Raw genomic sequence first — 20915 nt, forward strand, 5'->3', positions numbered from 1 at the left:
TATCTATCAACACCTATCTATCCGTGTATCTATCAACACCTACCTATCTATCCGTGTATCTATCAACACCTATCTATCCGTGTATCTATCAACACCTACCTATCTATCCGTGTATCTATCAACACCTACTTACCTATCCGTGTATCTATCAACACCTAACTACCTATCCGTGTATCTATCAACACCTAACTACCTATCCGTGTATCTATCAACACCTATCTATCCGTATATCTATCAACACCTATCTATCAGTGTATCTATCAACACCTATCTATCCATGTATCTATCAACACCTATCTTATCCGTGTATCTATCAACACCTACCTATCCGTATATCTATCAACACCTACCTATCCGTGTATCTATCAACACTGACCTATCCGTGTGTCTATCAACACCTATCTATCCGTGTATCTATCAACACCTACCTATCCGTGTATCTATCAACACCTATCTATCCGTGAATCTATCAACACCTATCTATCCGTGTATCTATCAACACCGACCTATCCGTGTTTCTATCAACACCTACCTATCCGTGTATCTATCAACACATATCTATCAGTATATCTATCAACACCTACCTATCCGTGTATCTATCAACACCTATCTATCCGTGTATCTATCAACATCTACCTACCTATTGTTTTGCATGAATTTCCCTGTCCACCATTATAACGTCATCCACTGTACTGTATATCCTCTCGAAGTCCTCACCAAGTGCAAGTAGGTCACAACGACCTCCACACATATATTACCTACATATTTGGAGACATATATTTCTGCGTTTAAATTCAGACAGTTAATCAAACATTACGTTATCTCTAAGCTAGGATACACTGGGTGTCTATGCACCCACACCACTCCTACCCCACCCCACCACACACACGCAAACCTACTGTATAGATAAGGATGCCACATGGTCCTGGGTGAAATTTATTGCCACAAATAAGTACGCCCTGGCTACTGTGGGCATAATATATTGCCCGTCATGTCTTTACTGACAAATCCGCTTTGTATCATTTAATCTACAGAAAATTCTGTCTGCAGAGCACATAGCATACACCAATGTATTAGGACCACAGGGACAGAGATAAGCGTGTGTTTAAAAAAAGATACATGCCTTTGCAGTGAGTCTATATCTGTTGATTTTAATCATTAGATAACAACAAACCTAATATGTTATGGGTTACAAATATGTTGACACAATATAAAAGATATAGTTATACTGTAGCGACTGTCATAAGACGTTAACAGAAAAAAATATGTTAATGTTATTTCAGTATGTACGAGTTCTTTTACATATTGTCAATGTGTTGGAGCTACACGCTGTGCTTGGAATGAGCCTTGGGGGAGAGTACTGGGGAATCGACCCTGGGGAGGATGACGCGCCCAGGTGGTCATTTCATGAAGTTTCTCGGAGTAGGTTAACCCCCACAGGCCTGAGAACATAGGCATCCCATGCAGTATTTAATCTTTAGCGACACCAACCCTGGAATCATTCATACAAAGTTTCAGCTCCATGGGTCTTGTAGTTTTAGAGAAGCTGTCGGAATGCAGTAACAAAAATGTGTGTACGTGATGACCAAAGTTCGTAGCTTTATCAAAAATATATCAGTCTGTTTCACAGTCCATGAACCGTATTCTTTTCCATTCCGCTAAGCCCCTTCTTTAATGCCATAATCCCAAATAAAGCAAGTCTAGATTTTCCCCAGGTTATGAATCTCCCATATCACTGAAGCTCCTTTCCAATTCAAATATAATCGTTTGTTTCTATCAAACATACACATATTTTCAGAGACTCAGCGATGGCCTAAAACATGAATATATCCCCAAAATGTTTAAGATGTTAATCCACATACCGCTACTACTTATTGAATGTCAGGTGAGCTAAACACATTTAAAACTTGAAAGTGCCACTTGGTCGTAACTACGAACGTGGACTTCTACTGTTCAAACAACATACACTACTTATCATATTAGCTCCAGACGAGGTTTTAATAAATCCCTCAAACACTTCTTCTTGTTCCAATCATTGAGCAGATGACTTCTTAACTAAAGGAAGCCATCGAACGATACCCAAAGGCTGGAAGACCTAAAGTAACACATGACTGAAATGCTTCAAAAAAGCTTTGTCGTTCTACACATGACACTCGTGTAATATTAAGACCTGCGATCATGTGTAGAAAAAAAAGTTTTAAAAAATGCATGCCTATTTTGGTATTAAGCAGGGTGAGAATCGCGAGCAAGAACCTTTGATAAGGGCTTACAATATTTTAATAATAGATTAATTGAATGTCTGAGTTTCCACGACCTTAACAATTAGACATCTACACAGACTTTCAATGGCCGAAACAATAGTCTGTCTCCAACAAATAAAACAGGCCTCTGCAATGATATTAAGTCCTAAATTTATTTCCATATTTCCTTGTTTTCTAATTGCCCAAAAGTACATAGCTGTGCAGAAATTATACCATCATATAAGAAAACCTGAATAACAGCTATCGCTTTAAAGTCCGACAAGGTTGAAGTTGTCAGACCACTTTGGACTTTCTGATTTGTCAATGATGTGGTTTGATTCGTAGGTGCCGGAAAACGTACATAAAAAACACGTTACTTATCTCAGACCGCTACCAGCGATGGGGGGTTAATACCGACATCAGATATCGTCTTTTCTCTCTCCAACTCATAGTCACCATCATTAACAGACACGTGACATGTTCACTGAGGACAACATTTTCAGACGGGACTCAGATCAATGTCCAAGACTCGAGACTCGCAGATCCGGTATTTCCTCTAATGACACCTATGGATATCAAAGAAGTGTATCGAACGTCGATAATTAAGCACTGATCGATCTATTACTTCTGTTCAAGAAAGGCGATGGTCTAGCCTAGTGGTAAAAAACGTTCGCTCGTCAATGCGAAGGCCCAGGTTCGATTCCCGACATGGAGACAATGTGTGAAGCCAATTCCTAGTTTACTGTCGTGAGGTTGGGTCGAAATAAAAAAAAATTCTGTTTTAAAAAGGGCATGTCGCTGTAGCACAATACTTCCTAACAAAGTTAAATAATATATTATTATAAATATATTTTCAAACCTCCTTGTCAGAATCATGAGATCTGATTGGTTCACGTGATCTTCATAAAACATTGTGTTACCCGCCTTGGAGGGTAATACTTTTCTCAGCCGGGAAATAAATCTCTTATACCCCGCCACGAGCACTACAGGCTGCAAGTGCATTTTTGAGAGACGTGACATAGCACCAGCTAAGCTCAGCTCAAACGAGCAGCTGTTTTGTATCAATTTTGAATTTATTTGAATTATTTTACAATGTCTTATGTCAACATATCGGTAAGATAAATTCGTTGTAGCAGGATCACGAGGGGTACATGCTACAACTTATAATGCAACCCGCCCTGGGGGGGGAATTTATATCTCATCTGGAGCATAAATTCCGTATATCCCGCCACGAACAAAACAGGTTGCGCGTGGATTTTTGACAGGAAGAATAAATCCCTTTTAATCCACTTCGAAGCAAAAACCATCACGCTTTTTCCGAGTCAATGAAAGTCACGTGACATAGCGCACGTTAACCTCAGCTCAATCGAACAGCTGTGTTCTATCAGTTTTAAATTTCAAAATAGACACATTTTATGGACAACATCTTCTTTATTTACTGTAGAGGCGACTTTTTACCGTTGTCAAGCAAGGTATAAGCTGTCATCCTTGCTTGACAACGGTATTAGAATCTATACCGAAACGTCGCCTTTACAGTAAATAACAAAGATGTTCTCCATACATTGTGTCCACTTGATCATCCGCCAACCTCTAAATAATGCCTGTCAAATGAACCCGTGAAGATCCGGGGTAGAATAGGTCTTCAGCAACCCATACTTGCGGCAAAAGGCGACTATGCTTGTCGTAAGAGGCGACTAACGGTATCGGGTGGTCAGGCTCGCTGATTTGGTTGAAGCATCGCATCGATCCCAATTGCGTGGATTGATGCTCATGTTGCCAATCACTGGATTGTCTGCCGTCACATAGCTGGAATATTGCTAAGTGCGGCGTTAAACAACAAACAAACAAAACAAAATCAAATTAATACATCCATACAATTTGAAAGTAGACAATGATGCGTTGCTGTAACAAATACTTCCTTAAAATGTCAAAGTAGACAATGATGCGTCGCTGTATTTAGTTATTGACATCATGAACATCGATCTACACTATTGGGATACGATGACATCAAATTTCTCACACTGTTACAAAACTCCAGTCATACAAACATGAGGAGAGCAGAATCACTCTGCTTTTCCTCCAAGCGACACGCATGCTGCTCGAGGCAATCCGAACACAAACAGTCGGACAATGGAGTTGTTGCTTTAAGGTTTTAAGAGGTCGCCTTCTGCCTCAGCAATTTCGGCTGACCTGTCCCTCTTTTGGACCTGTCCTTCTTTGGGACCTGTCCTTCTTTGGGACCTGTCCCTCTTTAGTATGGTTGCATATACCATTAGGTTGCTTCGCACTGGAGCTCACTTTATGAATTAAAGTCTTCTCAACCCAAATTACAGTTTACTATACAAATAAATCAATATGACATATCTAATCAAATATATATAGGTGTCCCAGTGTGATAGAATGATAACAGAGAATGATTGTCTGGTGTTCTATTTGCCCGATGGGTACATAGAGCAAGAGTTACATCCTACCTTCAAAATATCAACTCGCACCTCTGAATCCCACTGCCCGGGATACCCTCAGCTGTACAGGAGACCAACTGTTTGAAGCTGTGTGTTTTCGTTTGTACAGGAGACCCATTGACAGCATGGGTCGGTGGGAGTAGGGGTGGGTTATCAAAGTTCAACATCGATCACCTCTCCCAGACACACGGTGTAACGATCTCAGGAAGTACCCAACATTCTTTCCCTCATTACAGACCAGTGAAATTAGCTTGGTTGGTTGGTTAGTTAGTTGCTTGATTGGGGGCGGTCGGGTAGCCTAGTGGTTAAAGCGTTCGCACGTCACGCCGAACACCCGGGTTCGATTCCCGACATGAGTACAATGTGTGAAGCCCATTTCTGGTGTCCCCCGCCGTGATATTGCTGGAATATTGCTAAAAGCGGCGTAAAACCATACTCACTCACTCACTAGTTGGTTGATTGACTGGTTGGGTGGTTGGTTGGATAGATGGTTGGGTGGTTGGATGGTTGGGTTGTTGGGTGAGTAAGTGAGATAAACAAGTGAGTGAGTGGTGTTGTTTCTCCGTGACAACTATATACTCTAATCCCATTCGCTACTCTACCTTCAGACACTGGATAAGTGAGAATGCACAGCCTCGTAACGCTTCTGTTTTCGTTGGGCAGTGTTGCGTCTCGTATTCGTATCAGATGGTGGATCGGCCTTGTGGTTAGTGCGTTCGATCATCAAACGGAATACCGTGTTTAATCTAACATCCTTGTTTATCCTTGCAAGAATTTGATTATGTTCGACTGTCTGTCAGCTGCATATTCGTTGTTGTTCGTTTCAAGTGCGATCGTTGGTTCGAATCCCAGATGTGATCATGTTTTCTGGTTTGTCAGCACCATCCGTTGTTTATTGGTTTTGCCAAATGCCGGGTAAACGTGTACGACCTGGGTTAATTTACACATGCCTTCATGGATGTTTGTTTGTTTGTGTGTGCTGTTGCGTAACCCCACACCCAGCAATATTCCAGCTATATGACGGCTGTCTGTAAATAACAAGTCTGAACCAGACAATCCAGTCATTGATATCATGAGCATTGTTCTACGCAACTGGGATAGCATGACATGCATCAACAAAGACAGCGACACTGACCAACAGATCCTATTAGTCGCCTCTTCCGGCAAGCATGATTTGCTGAAGATCTATTCTCGGAACTTCACTGTTCCCTCCAATATTGAACTGACTTGCGTAAACACATTCAAAGCGATCTCTGTTACGCTTTACAATGTGTGTACAGTAATACTCTCTCGACAAGTCTCGTGCAGACAAGGGAAGGAGTAAGTTGTCAGTGCGACCTCTGAATTTGCTGTAGGTTTAAAGTGGGAAAATAAGCCCTCTATACAGTTATGCTAATGCCGCGTTAATGCAGTATTGTTTGTTTAGGAATTTATGAGTTAAATGACGAGGAGTTTTTAGGGTGTCTGGATTAACCCTGGCGATACGTAGCTTCTGTTGGTCGGTTGGTTTGTTGGTCGATTGTTGGCTGTGTAGGTGGTTGGTTTGTTCACATTGCAAGTAATGTATACATCAGTTATTCACACCCATTTTACAGTTATACATCCAGTGGCCCCTGCCTGTTGTAATACTCCACCTCGCGACTGCCGTTCTGCGATCTAAGCCGCCACATATTGATCTAGTGAGAGAGTGAGTGAGTGAGTGAGTGTGTGTGTGATTGGGTGAATAAGTGATGAGAGAGAGAGAGAGAGAGAGAGAGAGAGAGAGAGAGAGAGAGAGAGAGAGAGAGAGAGAGAGAGAGAGAGAGAGAGACTGTAGCTAGGCCGATTGCCGTGTGTGACAACGGCCATCCTTTGCGCCACTTGTGTACATATTCTACAACAGCAACCATTCCGGCGTTTTAGAGGTGTTGTTTCGAGGCAACATTAACATCATCGTCAACTACGACGTCGTCCATTATGGCATAACATGTAGAACTACCCTGAGACCTTCACCACTTCGGGCTTTCCTCCCACATTAAGCTAACTCGCCGGCATATAACTGGAGTTCTGTTAAGAGCGGCGTTAAACCCAACTCACTCACCTACCGCCGAGTGGATTAACATTCCCCAACGTGTTATCCTTAAAGTGTCTTTCATACTTACTTACTTTAGTCCTCGGGCAGGAGGTACCAGGCAGTTTCTGACGCTAATGGGTATTGCGTTCCCATGACCTTGGCCTCCACACATGGGACACGTGTCCACGTTTGACCCTTCTGCAGTGTGTCATAAGTAATAAACCCTCAGATGTGCAGTAACTTTGTGTTAAATGAATTGTGCATGAATGAAAATCGTATCCTAGGAAAACACAATTATGTTTATTCTAAATACAGAATTTCGTATGTTAGGAAAACACAATACAGGATATTTACATCCCCAAACAAACCCGCCATTATTTTACATGTGTACCAGACATGTGTGAGATATGACTTTGCAATAAGTATAGGCAAAATATCACCAAATATTTAGAGGACCTAAACACAATATTAATCAAACCTCATTACATACTAATATTGTGTTGCATGGCGTTAAGATAATATAAGTAATATAGTAAAGAGTTATTCTTCGAATAAGGGTGAGCATCTGTGCCTGTGCCTATTTCACTAACTGAACGAAACACGATCCTTGAGCCCACATACATTAAACTTATCGGTGTCCGGTTAAAGTGTAAAGGTTTTTCAATACAATTAGTAATTATTTTAGTGTCAACCGCATCTTATTAGCAAAATATTCACAGAAAGTCACACTTCTTTCGCCAAAAAGTTGTATCCTTAAAAAGGCCAAAATTTTTATTTATGAAAATGAAAATTGCAGATGTGCGAGCAACGTTCTTGTAGCAGTTATATTTTACAGACGCTTCAAGTATTAAATCATCCGATAGCTTTCCCTTCATAGAAGATGGAACCTCGATCAATACGTCACGCTCATCTAAAGGTAAATATATCGTCATGTATAATTATGTTTTGGTTTAAAAAAATATGCATGTATACCTGTGGAGAGAGAGAGAGAGAGAGAGAGAGAGAGAGGAATACAGCTCTGGAGGGAAATGAATAAATTGCTCGTTCATATTAACAAATTTCTTTCATTCTCGTTTGTTTGTCAAAAGAATGCTGAACGGAGGATCAAGAATGGACGTAACTCTTCCCGTAGTGTCGGTTTATATATCCAGCCGTGTAATATCGACGGCCCTTTTCTTCCTTTCCGGCTTCAGCATCGATACGGTAACCGTTGAACTGCGAATAGAGCACAAAAACAATTCCGTGAGATTAACATGAGTACGTTGGATTCTTTCGATCCGAAATGCAGGACAAACAAATTGGATCACATATCAGTGTTCGAACTGAGCGCTTGCACGTAGGCCCGTGGCAGGTAGATCGTGGCAGGTAGGCCTGTAGTTTTAAAGATTTGCATGTGTCCTTCTGGCCTGGAGTAAATTTGTGTGTCGATGTATTTGTCACTATAAGCTGCAGTTATTTTAATCAGGGCCTAAAGAGTTTAGTCAGGGCCTGCATCTTCTAAAGTCTCTGGCTCCTGATGGCATCCTGGCAATTTTTATATTTCCAAAAACTGCAAAATATCAGTCAACTTGCATTTTCAACTAAAGTATTAAGAATAACTGACCAGTTGACAGTACATACGGAAACGTTTTAGGGCCATTTGTTTTTTTCTGTTTTTTTTTCTTGAAATTTCAAGATACTAAGTTCAAGTTTCAAGATACACACCAAGTTGAAATTTCAAGATAATAAGTTGAAATTTCAAGTTAGTATCTTGATTTTTCAACAGCAAAATATAAAACAAATGGGCCTAAAAAGTGGTGTTGGTGGTGGACAAAGGTGTAATACAGATACAAATGTTACCTCCTTAAAGGGGAAGTGTACACGCAAAAATCACTTTCTTGCTTTTTCTAAACAAAACGCAATTTTAGAATTAGTTAGTATCTGTGTTTGAAAATATACACTCATTTTTTTCACAGTGAAAGTAGGAAGCTCACAATAGTGTGAAATTGATATGCCGTTATGAGGCCTTCGTTTTACGAGCGAAATAGGCCTGAGTTACCCCCCTTAGATTATGACGTAATTGGTGCCAATTCAACTGGGTCCCTGTCTATTCTCAACGCAAAAGATATCAAGGACCAGTTTGCGGTAAAACAACATGGTCTACGACACACTCCGGCGCAGTGGTGACTCAGCATAACACAATTCTGGCTGGCATCTGAGATGCTAGAATCACAAAACTGTACCTACACCACGTGAAGCGGCTCTAACAAAGCATGATGACGTCATAATGTTTATCAATTGGCACCAATGACGTCATATTGCAAGGGACATAAGCCATGGTGTTTTTGTTATGGAAATAGAACACTTGGTAAATGTGAAAAATATAAATCGTTTTAGTGCAAAAAATATGTTAATTAAATATGATGTTTTTATATTTTTGTCTATGACACTTCTATGTTAACACTTTTAATGTGGAAAAAGTACAAGAAAAAAAGGTTCATTTCCGTGTGAACTTGCCCTTTAATATAATTGTTTGCCTTACGCGATCTCACCAAGACAACAAGACATATTGGTCCTGTCCCAAACGTGTTATCAGTTTGAACGCAATCATGTTTAAGTTATACCATTGTTTGGTCAGTTTGTAACATTCCATTTCTTCACAATATATAATATACATGCATCACTAAGCATCAAGATTGCAAAGAGTTTCTTAGAAGTTCCTCGCAGAACAAGTAACATCGGCTCGTATTACCTTCTGCTATTAGATGTGAAGAATGACAGATTACTTACTGCTGCTTTCAATGAAGACAAAACATTGAACTCATGGACCCCTGCAATATATACTCTACTCAACTACCTTTTCCCTGATCTGGCTCACAATAACATCTCTTCTGGAAAATTTAAGAAAACTGTACATGAAAAGTTCACATCCATATACCTAATTGAAACTGACCAAGCCCCATCCACTAAACAACATAAGCTCAGACACCTCGGGAAAATAGGAGACAAATTCGGAATTAATCCATATCTAAAAGTAACCACTGCATTAGAACACCGCAAAGCAGTTACAAGGCTAAGACTCAGTGCTCACGACCTTCAAATTGAGAGAGGAAGATACTTTAACACTCCAACAGAAGAAAGATTATGTGCCTTGTGTGATTTCGATGAAACAGAAGATGATGATCACTTCCTGTTGCGATGCCCTCTCTACAAAGATCTGAGAGGGGAATTAAATTCATCACCCGGCTTTGCTATGAACCTACTATCGCTAAAAATACAATTAAATCCACCAGAGCCCTTTGCAAAAATTATATCTAATTTCATTCACAAAATGTTCAGGCAAAGAAAATCTGCATCATCTCCCTAACAATATAATCATAGCAATATTTGTATTCTGTTTTGTATGTCAATGTTTTGATTAGTCATGTTCATGTTTTGTACCCTGCCCCCTGTGGGTGTTTAGTACAATAAATAATCTTCTTCTTCTTCTATAAGTAATTACTGTACCCAATCCCTGATGTAACGTAATAAAATATTTGTAAAACTCTGACCACATGTTTCATATACTAGTATATAGTTTCTTCAACTGGCCGCACCCTCTGAAACTGAACGTGGAGACGTACATGTGAACACTCATGATATGGAGAGCCTAATAGATCGATTGAGTTAAACGTCTGAGATAATAGCATAACAAACAACCCATAATTTATTGCTCCCTGCAATCTAAGTAGACGCAATTTATGGGTAACGACTACTTTATTATACTTTAATTCAACTTCAAAGTAATGCCTATCAAACAATTCCTTATAGTCATAAATTTTCGTCTACAATTTGTGAGTCGTAAGTTAACTTGTCTTTTAACAGCGTCCGTCCTTGTCGTTAGGTTACTGACCTACATACTACGCGACATGCCACCTGCCGTGCAGGGGCTGGTCGTCTAGTATTTATAAAGGTTGTTGTGTAGGTCTCAAAGTTCACTTCTGAATGACTTCATGGTGACTTCGGGTTAGGATCCTGTCCCAAGAGTCCAAAGCTGATGATGAACTGGCGAAACTCACTGACTTGGCTGATTGCGTGGGATTCGGCCCACTATATATCACCCTCCACAATCGACAGTTGGAGTCAAGACTCGGACCAACTATCACCCTCCGCGGTCGACCCCTGGGAGTCAAGACACGGATCCATTAAGTATTACTCTCCATGGTCGGACCTGGGAGTCGAGACTCGATCCCACTATCACCCTCTGCGGTCGACCCCTGGGAGTCGAGACTCGGATCCATTAAGTATTACTCTCCATGGTCGGACCTGGGAGTCGAGACTCGATCCCACAATCACCCTCTGCGGTCCACCCTGGGAGTCAAGACACGGATTCATTAATTATTACTCTCCATGGTCGGCCCTGGGAGTCGAGACTCGGTCCAACTATCACCCTCCGCGGTCGACCCTGGAAGTCAAGACACGGATTCATTAAGTATTACTCTCCATGGTCGGCCGTGGGAGTCGAGACTCTGTCCCACTATCACCCTCCGCGGTCCACCCCTGGGAGTCGAGACTCGGTCCTACTATCACCTCCGCGGTCCACCCCTGGGAGTCGAGACTCTGTCTTACTATCACCCTCCGCGGTCCACCCCTGGGAGTCGAGACTCGATCCCACTATCACCCTGCGCGGTCGGCCCCTGGGAGCCAAGACTCGGTCCTACTATCACCTTCTGCGATCGACCCCCGGGAGTCGAGACTCGGTCCCACTATCACCTTCTGCGGTCGACCCTGGGAGTCGAGACTCGGTCCCACTATCACCTCTACGGTCGACCCCTGGGAGTCGAGACTCGATCCCACTATCACCTCTACGGTCGACCCCTGGGAGTCGAGACTCGGTCCCACTATCACCTCCGTGGTCGACCCTGGGAGTCGAGACACGGTCCCACTATCACCTCTACGGTCGACCCCTGGACTCTGATCTCGGTCCTCTTTCACCCTCTTCGGTTGCAGCAGTTCAACAAAGGCTCTATTACAAGTGGGAGATGTATCCTTATGTGCATAGTGTAATGATCATATATAAATACATAAACCATATTACTAATTAGGCTGCCGGGTAGCTTAGTGGTTAAAGCTTTGGTTCTTCACACCATGTTTTATTCCTCTCATGGATATTTCTACCTCTTCTGGTCAATACAGACAATGACTGATTTGTACCAGCCATATAGTATGGCCAAGTCATTGGTGCCCTCCGCATCTCACTATACTGAGTTGCGTCCCTTGGGTGTGCCAGAAACCTATGATTGTTGATTCGAATCTCAGATTCGCCCTGATTATGTTTCTAGGTTTGTCAGAGCCATATCCGTGCTTGTCGGTGAGACCAAAGTGATAACCGTCTAGACCTGAATCAATTCGGGCTTTTATCTCAAATCAAGCTGACATGCCGAGATATAACTGAAATACTGTTCAACTCACGTACTTTCTCACTCACTCATTCCTTTGGGCTGTCACGCCTGAAGGTTAGAGGTCAGACCGGATCTACTTCTGGTAAGTACGTGACCCTAGATCCGGTGTGGTATGCTCAGTGATAGTGCGAAATTATATTTGTAAAGTGATAAACTATCGGAATTTTCGCATTGTCTACCAAACTTCAACAATGTTAAGGAACCGTTCAAAGTTTAGTATAAAAAAATCTGTAAGTTTTGATACCTACCCCAACTTCTCAACGAAATTTTCTCAACGAAATTCTCTTATATATCAGACCACCATTGACTGACATTAAGTCCCAGAAATAAAGTTATCTGATATAAAAATATATATCTACAAAATATTTTTAAATGCATATGGAGCCAAGAACAAACCTCAGTTTCAGGCATGAGGAAATCTAGACTTGCCAAATCATTCTAGACTTCAGTTGGACTCATTTTTTAATTTATTCTCTGGGATGTGGAAGACAGACAAATCCCACCGCTCATTCGCTGTACAATGATTTATGAAGCTGGTGAAGCAAGTGTAAACTTGCACACGTTCCTGAGGCAATAATTATCAGTTTAAATCATAATTTCTAGACTATATAAATATAAATAACATAAAATACTGGCTTATGAAAGAATGGCGTCCTTGTACTGCCCGCTTATCTAGACTTGCCTATAAGAAGAAGAAAATTACTATACACCCATGGACTTATCATTCTGTACGGCTTAGAGCAAGGCTATGGTAAGTGTGTCACGTTCACCGAATTCTTCACTCACCCAGTATTTTTGTAGAAAAGATGTTCATTGTTAGAGTAACACTTCATGATTAGAGTTGACGTTTACGGACTTAACCGTGAGGCTTGTTTTGTCAGAGCCTTTCCATATCCAGTTACGATACTGTCAGGAAGGGTTGCCCTCCTCCCCGTTCCTCATTTATCAGTGTCAGTTTATAACAATCGGTTCTCCTTTGTTCGTTTTTTTTGTTTGTTGTTTAACGCCGCACTCCCGCATATTTAAACTGTTTGACGGCGGTTTGTACCACACGATCCAGTGCCTGACATCATGAGCATCGATTTACGCAATTGGAATACGATGACATACATCAACCAAGTCAGCGAGCCTGACCACCCGACCCCGCTAGTCGCCTCTTACGATAAGCATAGTCGCTTTTTACGGCAAAGATGGCTGAGGGCCTATTCTACCCCGGATCTTCACGGGTCTATGTGGGTGTATGCTTCTGAATTATTGAGAAGTTGTCAAAGGTTTTCTTGCGAACCTATTTATTTTCATTTTCACCAGAAATTTAGAACACGTCTATCAACGAGAACGTACGGCGGTGTTATCGAACATTGTGATTGTTCTTGGCCCGATGTCAAGACACTGTGACCATCGAAACTATCAATCGACACCTCGTAAAAAACTATCGATTTGGGGTCCAACGATGTATCAAACTACCGATGATTCGCAATTGTCACTGACCCTATGGCAATACATCGATGTACAAATATAAACTGTTAGCATCACAACCCAATCGGTAGTATCGATAACTGAAATAAAATATAAAAAACATCCTGCTATAAAATACTTGTTCTTGAATAGGTCTTCGGCAGCCCAATGCTAGGATTGTCTTGAGAGTCAACCAACGTGATAGGGTGGTCAGGTTCGCTGACTTGGTTGATGCATGTCATCGTGTCCCAATTGCGTTAATCGATGCTCATGATATCAATCACTGAATTGTCTGGTCCAGACTCGATTATTTACAGACCGCCGTCATATAGCTGGAATATTGCTGCTTGCGGCGTTAAACAACAAACAAACTAACGCCGCACTCGTCAATATTCCAACAACTGCCAAGTTGAAGAGACTGGCATCATTTGCTTTGCCATGGTGTACTCTTCTGGTCGTGTGTTCATGTTATATTGGAATATTATTATTGTGGCTGCAGCATCACATTGGGGATTTGACTTAGTTTACCATGCCCCTTACTCTCCTCACTAAGCACCCTTTGACTTTCATCACGTCCTTAAACTCTAATCATACCTACGTGATATTATTCCTACCAATATCAGGTGACTGCCGTTGTCGATGCCTGTTTTGGCGACCAGCATGAGTGAGTTGGGTTAATGGCCGCTTTGAACAGTATTCCAGTTATATCACAACGCGTTAGTTTCATTTGGGAGGAAATCCCGAAGTGATGCGGGTCTCAGACCTTTACCACTTTGGTGAAACACACAAGCACGGGTATGGTGCTGACAAAGCTAAAAACATAATCTGGCGAACCGGGATTCGAACCCACGATCATAGGTTTCTGGTGTGCCCAAAGAACGCAACATACCAAGATGAAGAATCATATAATACTTTGTGATTTTACCCTAATCCTGCACCATGACTGTTGTATTTATATTTTTTGGGTATTTTTTTACTAAACGCCTAGGCAAGTCTAGATCAATAAAAAAGGTTTTTTCGAAAGAAAAAAAAAAATTATTTTAAAGACATGTTTTCAAGTGTTACCCCCAGAACCGGGCACTGCGGTGAGAACCTGATCTCTTCTTATCATGTCTGAGAATGTCCAGCCTTCCCCACTGTTTAGCCGACTGACAGTCTCAAGGCCTTCAAGAAGATGGCGGGGCGACTCAGTACTTTACTTGAGCGGGCCCTCAAAGACATATTGCTTGGATAATTACAAAATATCATTTTCCTTTGGACATTATACAATTCTTACTAAATTACTAAACGCAACAACTTCATCAAACACTCACATATTTCGTATATTATAGAAGTGAAGACACTGCTTCCAAGACTTCCCAAAGCTTTTTATTTTTAGCCATCAGCAACCAGGGCCGCGTGCGTGTATTTCCAGTACCCTTTGTATATAGGACAGGGATAGCAAAGCTGGAACACCGCTGGCTGTAAATTAGAGGAGATTATATTGAAACATAATATGCGAACAATTTGTGTTCTCAGCGATTTCCTGTGTGAGGCGACCAACATTAAATTTACTCTACTGCCCCTGATTTTTTTTGTTTGTTTAATATCGCACTCAGCAATATTCAAACTGTATATGTGTGTTTCTTGTTTGCCACGGCTATAATATGACCACGGCCTACTAAATGATCAGTGAATTAATTCTATGAACAGCGTCCAATTAACGCGGTCAACCAATTATATACCGTGCCTGACCGTCCATTATATCAAGCTGCCTCAGCATGTTGAACAACCAGCAAATTGCCGATTTATAGTGCTAGCTCACTGAGATACAATGCCGCAGTTTAACATAAATACCCCACTCAGACACAGTATACTGACTCCGAGCCGACCAGTCCTTGTTTTAGCCCCTTAATGCCGAGCGCCAAACAGGGTAAAAACAAGTACCATCTTTAAACGTCTTTTGGTAAGACGCGGCCGGGGATCGAACCCCGGACCTTCCGCTCTCCGGGCGGACGCTCTACCACTAGACCTCGGAGGCGATCACCAGCATAATTGTCTACTGGAGACATTGAATCCGTACAGGTCAAAGGGTTATTATCTGATATTTATTTATGAATGTTTTCTGAATGTTTTTGTTTGTTTGTTGCCGCACTCAGCAATAGTCCAGCTATATGATGGTGGTCTGTAAACAATCGACAGTGTAGTGATTGATATCATGAGCATCTATCTACGCAATTGGGATAAGATCACCTGCATCAAGCAAGTCAGTGAGCCTGACCACCCGATCCTGTTAGTCGCCTCTTACGGCAGGTATAGTCGCCTCTTATGACAAGCACGAGTTGCTGAGGACCATTTCTAACCCGGATCTGCACGGGTTCAAAATATTTTGAAGGAAATGTGTTTTAGGCAGTCGCCTTCGGCTCCTCGGTTCGCTATATAAGGCGAGTCAGAAACCTACGATCGTGGGTTCAAATCCCATATTCGACGTGAATGTTTCTAGGTTTCTCAGCACCAACTAGTCTGTCTTACAGACCCTGATACAAATATATCAACTTCAGCCCATGCAAGTCTATAATGTTTGGCAAGTCTAGATTACTGCAGTATCTGAAAATGAAGAGAATCACTGGGCTCCCTTTTTATTATATTTTTTATTAAGATAACTGAACAACTGTTGTTTTTTTTTACGATATGTTCATTTCAGAGACTATATGTTAGTCTGAGCACCAACAACCCGTCGGTTTCACCGAAGTGACAAATCTACATCACTTCGGGCATTCCTCCCACATCACGCCGTGATATAACTGAAACACTGGCTCACTCACTCACTCAATTATTCACTCAGCCACTCACTCACAAATTCACTCTGTCACTCATTAGTGAGGTCATTTTTACACAGAATATATACTATTTTTCATGACTACTTACAGCATTAGGTGTTAAATATTTCCAATGAATCTGGGGGCACGGGTGGCCGAGTCGTCTAAGGCGCCGCGATACGCTGTGCGGAGTTGCGTCCCCTGGACACGCCAGAAACCTATGATTGTGGGTTCAAATCCAGGTTCTCTCCGATTATGTTTCTAGGTTTGTCAGCACCATACCCGTGCTCGGGGGTTTCACCGAAGTGGTAAACGTCTGATACCTGCATCACTTCGGGCTTTCCCCCCCGCTGACACGCCGTGATAAAACTGGAATACTGTTAAAAGCGGCGTTAAACCCAACTCACTCACTCCAATGAATGTTCAGAACGAAACAAGTCTACACTAGCTCTTTGAAAAATGAAACTTGGAATGCTAAATATTGATTGCTGTCGCAATGCGTATCTGTACCGTTCCATGCAATCAGCGCTACAGCTAGAACCAGGACGTCCGACTTATTTACGTGTGATGGAGGAACCCATGGATTATTTAAACGATGAGCCCAGTCTACTGTTGATTTATTTGATAGAATACACATTTGGGGCCCGAGGCAGTGCGTGGGGACCATGGTTATAGGTTTTACGGTAATCGGTTGTCCTGTAACAAGAGCAGTGAATGTCACGTGCAGTAAAATCACACTGACGCCCGTGCATAAGTCACGTGATTGTTCTACAGCGTGCAGGTGGGAATGTGTTGCTTGCCATCGCCAGGAGACAGCACTAGACGAGTTTGGGCGCTTGAAAACCTCAGCGAATTTTGTGATAAATTGGGTATCTGGGTCAAGAGGTCACATACTTGAGATTGTAATGTCACTGGCTCGTTAGACAACTGATCGCGTCCAGTATCGGGGTTGTGGAAAGGTTGCACAGTATATTTAGAGATATTTGATTTATTTTAAAAGCAATTGTCTAATTCTAAACGTCGAAAAAGGAAAAGTTAAGTTATGATGATTATATAACACCAGTATGTTTACACGTTCAATGTACTATCCTGTAGTCCGGCTGTGAAATCCGGGTATTTTTGACTGGCAGTGAATGCTTGGTATTTAAACATATGTCATAGGGGCTCTACAGCGACCCCGGGGCAGTGGTGTAGTCTAGTGGTTAAAGCATTCACGCTGAAGTCCCGGGTTCGATTCCCCACATGGGTACAATGACTGACGCCCATTTCCGGTGTTCCCCCGGCGTGAGGTTGCTTTGATATTGTTCAAAGCGGCGTAAAATCCAACTCACTCACTCACACTAAAACAGGGATTTATCTAGACTTAATCAAGTAACAGGTCCCAAATTTGCAGTAAATGTCAGTTCAAATTCCGAAATGATTTCAATCACTTACGAATTCCCGTTAAAGTGGTGATAGTTAATGTTATGGTTTGAGAATAATAAATAAATAAAACCCAGAAAATAACCAAAATCAGAAGAAAACTCAGCTAACAGAGTCCATTGTCCCGACTGTATCGTAAGCATGTAAACAAAGGCGATTTGTATTGCACTGATAACTGTTGTTGGTTGTTGGATTGTTGTTTAACGCCGCACTCAGCAATAGTCCAGCTATATGACGGTGGTCTGTATATAATCGAGTCTGAACCAGACAATCCAGTGATTGGGACCCCGTCATGTAAACGGAATATTGCTGAGTGCGGCGTTAAACAACAAACAAACAAAAATTCTCGATAATGCCTCACTTTGAATTCACCTGCATATCTCCTGATCCCTTCCCTCGCTTGGTCTGGGAGCGAGTTTTGACTGTTCGCCCGGTCAATATATAGCTGTTTTCTGGTGAAAGGTAATTCCCCGAGAATTGTCGAATGTGGAAAACCCACCAGTGTATTTTCCAGGAAATCGCAGCAGCCTCCGTCACAGGTTTTTCACCTGATTATTCTTATCTTCCTCGCTTCCTACCATACCCTGAAGCGCATTTCTGGTGTCCCCCGCCGTGATATTGCTGGAATATTGCTAAAAGCGGCGTAAAACCATACTCACTCACTCACTCACTCCTACCATACCCAAAGTACACTCACTTGCCTTTTCATTTGCCTGGGAAGAAACTGTCACAGTATTATGTTTAGTATTATTCTTATGATAGCCGGTTTAAATGGACAGGTGTGTTTTGATGAAGTGGGGTTCAACGAACTCAAGATTTAAAGTGCCGTGCATGCACGTGTGGCTGTTTGTACTAGTCATTATTTTTGCATGTTTCATGGCCCACTGAATATCAAGAGTTTATTACTGAGACCCCACTCAGACACAGTTCTCGTTTTGCAGAGTTGCGTCCCTTAGATGTACCAGAAACCTATGATCGTGGAGTCGCATCCCTGTTCGTCCTGAGTATGTTTCACAATAGGCTAAGAGTTCACTGCGTATGCCATGGTAAACGTCCAGGTGGACAAGGTGACGGGCCAAGCAAGTTTGATTCAAATCACCCGAAACCACTTTATTTCTCTGAATCATGCCTTAGTTATTCATCTAGCAGGAAATATTAATACGCAGTTTATAGACAGACGTCTCAGGTTCAATAGACTGACATTTAATCCCACTAATAAAGTTTTCTCATTTAATATATATCTACAAAATAATAATAAGAATGATAATATCCAAATGGAGCAAAGAACAATCATGAATTTCTAGAGCTATGGCAATCTATAGTGGCAATTCTAGACTTGAGTGTACATCCTAGACTACAGGTTCGCACATGACCCTGGTTATAGCGTATCGATCGTCGTAAAAAGGCGACTATATGCTTGTCGTCAGAAGCGACTGACGGGATCGGGTGGTCAGGCTCGCTGAAATGGTTGATACATGTCACCGTCACCAAGCGAGGGTCATCAGGAGATATGCAGGTGAATTCAAAGTGAGGCATTATCGAGAATTTTTGTTTGTTTGTTGTTTAACGCCGCACTCAGCAATATTCCGTTTACATGACGGGGTCTCAATCACTGGATTGTCTGGTTCAGACTCGATTATTAACAGACCACCGTCATTTAGCTAGAATATTGCTGAGTGCGGCGTTAAACAACAGACATACAACAAAAAACTCAAGGGGACTATAAAAGTCCAGTTTCCACCCTTGCCGAACTAGGCTGGTAGTATGGAGTTACATTTTTGCTGGACTAACGAGTCTAACGGTTCGTAAACTGTCATGCAGAGTTCGGTCGATTGCAGGATTTGCAAGGCATATGCACCCCCAACTCGTTGTCAACAGATATTTTCCAAATCTTTTCATGTTTTTAATCAGGGTGCTCAAGTGAGTCGATGCATTTCGCGAAGTAAGAACCGTTTTATCACAATATACATCTTGATTGTTGTTCAGATTCTCTTGACTGGGCGCCGCCATTTTGTTTAAAGCAAATGCAAGTTATACTAGAGGTGGAATCTGATTGGTCCATAGGCGAGGCTTAGAAGGGACATAACTCGTAACAGTCCCTGGTGGCGCTACGATCGAACCCCGGAATTTCAGCCTAGTTCGGCATGGGTGGAAACCTGGCTTTTAAAATCAGTTAACTCTCTTGCCTCGGGAAGATGCTGGGTGATATGATATAAACCAATAATCATTGCCTTAGAGACTTGTACATAAACAACTGCGAGGAGAAACTTGTACATGGCGTGTATAAGAGAATGTGTACGGTACAAAAGCACACATGTCAAAATTGGAAATACGTGTATCTGTCATATATTATTGTGTCAGTGATAGCTGTTTTAATCGCGTCGGTGTGGCGTCTAACATCTACCATGTATCAAGAGTCTGTGACCAGCCCCCTACTTGTCCCGGAAATACAAGCCACTCACAATCGAGGGCTGGAAGTCGCTGTTTGCTCGAGCTCCACCGCAGCACTTTGTCCCTGTATTGCAACTGTGCGGGTGGGCCGGTTGATAGGATTTATATAATAAAGGTAAGCTTCCTTTACGAATGCTAAAATAATAATTATGTATCTAGTAAATTGTACTGAGAGACTGCTTTCTTTGTTCACGATAGGTCTGATGTTTCATTTTTCCCAGGGAAGTATTTGTTTAGTAGTTTTGTGACTTGAAGAAGTGCGCCATTTTGATTCTCGAAAACATGGAATGCGTAAAATATAGCGAGAGTGATATAATCTGTACTGGCAAGCGATCAGTTATCGCCGAGGACCAATTATCGCCAACTCCACATGTGATGGCATCTCGTTTTACCTTTGCTCGTTTTATTAGAAAAGAGAAATAATTACACAAAAAGATTAAGAAATAATTAAGAAACAAACGATATAGTCACCTTTCTCAAATACAATTTCAAAAGAGACACGCAGGCGGTGTCACGTGACTAATTCACGCGTTAACAAACATCCAACAACACGATGATGCACATTCAGTTCTGTCATAGCTAACTGCCCCTCTGTCATTTCTCCCCCAAATTAC

At 41.8% G+C, this 20915-nt stretch overlaps 1 protein-coding gene across 2 annotated transcripts in view; it reads left to right on the plus strand.

Moving 5' to 3' along the window:
- Window positions 1-12202: 12202 nt before the first annotated feature.
- The window catches only part of LOC139458786 (uncharacterized), a 35669-nt gene continuing 26956 nt past the window's right edge, over window positions 12203-20915 (plus strand). Inside the window, exon 1 of one of the 2 annotated variants that reach the window (XM_071240204.1) lies at window positions 12203-12257. The gene's annotated coding sequence lies outside the window, so the exon portion shown is untranslated. Of the gene's footprint in view, window positions 12258-20382; window positions 20417-20915 lie in introns of those variants that run through there. The other variant, XM_071240203.1, reaches the window with a different exon arrangement.

This window comes from Haliotis cracherodii, unplaced genomic scaffold, assembly GCF_022045235.1.
Source record: "Haliotis cracherodii isolate W230 unplaced genomic scaffold, xgHalCrac1.p SCAF_13, whole genome shotgun sequence".
Taxonomy (NCBI): domain Eukaryota; kingdom Metazoa; phylum Mollusca; class Gastropoda; order Lepetellida; family Haliotidae; genus Haliotis; species Haliotis cracherodii.